Below are 3,484 nucleotides of genomic sequence, written 5' to 3' on the forward strand. Positions count from 1 at the left end.
TTTTTTTTCAGGTTATTTTTGGTTTGGTTCTTTGTTTTTTGTTTTTTTTTTGGCTGGAGCAGAGCATTCTGCCCCAGCTCTCCTCCCAACCCCTCGGCATCCCACGGTGAGGATGGCTTCCAGGGTCCTAAACCAGTTACCACACTCGGGGGAGAAGAGCCACAGGGAGTGTACCCCCCTGCCCAGCCCTTCTCCCAGCTCCCCTGGCCCCCACTGTGCCCTCCACATAGCACCCTTTGCCCCCCCTCTCCATGGCATCCGTGCCAGCACTGCCCACCCTGGGCTGCTGCTGAAGGGTTGGGAGCCACCCCTGCCAGGACCCCCCCATTCCCCACTGGGGAACGGGGTCTGCTCTCAAAAATGACAGAAAATTGTGTCTTAAAGAAAATCCCCCCCTTTTTTTCCTCACCCTCTTCCATTCTGCAAAATGCAGTTCCCGAGGGGGGGGCAGAGCCCCAGCTGGGGGTGGCGGCGGCGGTGACGGTGGAGGATGCTTTATTGATGGAGAGTTGGGGGGATGATTTAGTTTTGGTTTGTTTTTGGAGGGGAAAGGAAGGAAATCTGACCACAGGTCATACCAAAAGCAAACTGGTGGCACCGGGTGGCTTCCCACGGTGGCTGTCCCCCCCCCCCTCAGCAGCCCCGTCAGCTCCATCCCTGTTGCTGGGGGCAGTCGAGAAACCTTGTAAATATGTGAAGAAAGGGTGATATCTGAACTCTTGGTTTTTGCTGAGCACCTCGGTCTGCTGGGTCCTGAAACGGAGTGTGTCCCTTCGGTTCTTTTCATGGAAAGCATTGAAGTTTGGTTGGTTTTTTTTTCTTTTCTTTTTTTTTTTTTTTTTTTCCTCCTCCGTTTTGTTTGTGTAAATACTAGTCTTTTTTGGAAGAAATAATGTAAAGATGTTTTGTATAAACTCTGAATTATTTTCTGGTTGCTTTTTCTTAGAAAAACAAACGAGAACAAAAAAAAAAAGAAAAAAAAAAAGAAAAAAAAAAAAAGAAAAAGAAATTTTAACCACAAGAACGGGTGTAAAACATTGTCATACTGCGCTCAGCCCCGGAGCTGCCCCGCGGGGCTGTGCTGGTGTGGGGGTGCTGCCGGGCAGAATGGAAGGGGGGGAGGCTGGGTCCCCCCCTTGGGGGGGCTCAGGACGGGGTGGTGGGGCTGTGCCCTCGATATAATGCAGGATCTGGTGGGCGCCAAGCAGAGAGCGAGGTGTGGGGGGGTTGATTGTGCCCCTTGCTGTGGGCACAGCCCCGATGCTCATGGCAAGGTGGGACCTGGCCATCCTGGGTCTGGGCAGAGCTTTCAACCCCGGCCTGAGCACGGGCAAGAGACTTGATGAACTAAAGGAGCATCGATTTTATCTCCTTTTTTATCTTAAACCAAAAAAAAAACCAACCAACCAAAACCCCAAACCACAGGATGCACAGCTCAGCGCAGCATCCTCAGATCCTGATCCGCTTTTCCAGACCTGTGGAGCTGCTCCTGGTGCAGATCCCTTTTCCCAACTATCACCTCTTTTCCACTTGCCAAACGCAAGCACACGGTAGCCCCATCTCTGCTTGGTGCCCAGGATGGGGAGGGGGGGACTCGCTCCTCTTCAGCATCACCCACGTTTTGTACAGGGGGTGCTCGGGGAGGGGGCCGTGCCCCCCAAAGCCATCTCCGGTGTCACCGGGCACGTGTGGCACTTCCCAGGAAGCAGCTGGGAGCTCCCAGTTGCTCCCAGGAGCTGGGAATTTGCCTGTGAATCTGCATTATATCGGCAGAGGGTGAGGGGGGGGCGCTCCCTCAGTCTCCGCTGCCCCCCCCCAGGGTGTCTTGGGGGGGGTTTTGGAGGTGCTGGTCCCCCTCCCAGCTGCCCCTCACACCAGCACCCCCGCACCGCGCGCTCCCACATTTCAGAGCTGTGACCACGTCTACATCCCACGGCGTCGCATCCGCACCCTCGCCGCGGTCCCGGGAGAAGGGAAGAGGGGGGGTTGTGGTGGTGGTTGGGGGGGGGGGGAGGAAACGTGGTGGTTGGGGGGGGGGGGTAGGAAACACCCCCTTGGGTCCCCGGTGTCCTCACACGATCAACCAGCCGTGGGGCTGCTGCTGCCCCAAACCCCGTGCCCGCCGTGCCGGCATCGCTGGAGCATCTGGGCTGCCAGGTTTATCCTTCTCCATCTTCCGCTGCCATTATCCGAGAGGTGGGGTTGGACTTGGAGCCCGGATGTGGCCGATCCCGGTGCTGGTGTAGGGATGGGGGGGATTTTGGCCGAGGGTCTGGAATCACCACCGGCGAGCAGCAGGAGTGATTTGGGCACCGTGCAGCTTGGCTTCGGCCACCTCCTCGTTCCCTCCGTGCCAGCACCCCTTTTTGGGGTCCCCAGGCTGTTCTGGGGGCACATCCCGGCACCATGCAGCTTGGCTTCGGCCACCTCCTCGTTCCCTCCGTGCCAGCACCCCTTTTTGGGGTCCCCAGGCTGTTCTGGGGGCACATCCCGGAGCGGGGCTGGGCAAACCCACGCTGGTTGATCGTCCTTGGCTCCTGGTGGGGCTCCGGCGGTGCCGGGCACCGGGGTCCCCTTGGCCGTGCTCCCCCGGCACCGCAGGCTTTTGTTTCTTCGTGTCATGTTCCTCTTTTTTGATTCCTTTCACCTTCTCCCCAGCTCTCCCGCCCAGTAGCATATCATCGGCATCGGTAACCAGCTCTGTGGCATCTGAACTCCATGGAGCCGTGATGGAACCTGATATATTGTTAAATAAAAGGGTTTTTTTCCTATGGAAACCCGGCCGTCTCCTGTGTGCTTTTTTGCTGCCCCAGGTTGTCTTTTGAAACTGAAGCCTGGTCTGAAGAGATCTGGGACGAGTTAGGGCCCTCGGTTCATCGCCAGCCTTTCTTGCTGGTGTTGGAGGAACCTGTTGGCTTCGTTCTGGTCAGCATTAACAATTTGGGGATTTTTGACTTAATACTCGCAGCATCTCATGTGGCCCCTGTGACTCGATGGACTTAGGGCTGGGTACGGTTGGATACTTGATGGATACAGTTGGACTCGATGGTCTTAAAGGTCTTTTCCAACCTAAAGGATTCTATGACTCTATGGCTGTCCTTGCCACCGTGCTGGCATGGCCACCAGGCTCATGGTGTATCTAGTAGCCCCCGGGCTTGCGGTGTGTCTGGTAGCCCCCTGGGCTCATGGTGTGTCTGGTAGCCCCCGTCCCCTGGAGCGGGTAGACCCTCGTGGGATCCATGTGTGGATGATGCAGGACAGTGTTGTTCATCCCATCTAGTGACTGAGAATTACTTAGTCATTCCTCAATGTAACTTCATTTGATAAGTTATTAAAAAGTCATTTTAGGAAATGGGTTGGTAATAAATCCTTAACAGATGGTGCTTTAGCAGGTTCCAGAATGGGCTCCACCAGAGTCCTTGCTCTTGTTCTTGATACCCAGCTTTCTTAGGGCACTTCGTGTTGCTATAAAGTACCACCCAAC

The 3,484-nt window shown here is 55.7% G+C and overlaps 1 long non-coding RNA gene across 1 annotated transcript in view; it reads left to right on the forward strand.

Annotated features, from left to right (window-relative positions):
* The window catches only part of LOC106895435, a 7,777-nt gene continuing 4,293 nt past the window's right edge, over window positions 1–3,484 (forward strand). The window contains exon 1 of the long non-coding RNA XR_001413420.1: window positions 1–1,274. This is a non-coding gene — a long non-coding RNA (uncharacterized LOC106895435). The remainder of the gene's footprint in view (window positions 1,275–3,484) is intronic.

Source organism: Calidris pugnax, unplaced genomic scaffold (assembly GCF_001431845.1).
Source record: "Calidris pugnax isolate Ruff unplaced genomic scaffold, ASM143184v1 scaffold38, whole genome shotgun sequence".
Taxonomy (NCBI): Eukaryota; Metazoa; Chordata; class Aves; order Charadriiformes; family Scolopacidae; genus Calidris; species Calidris pugnax.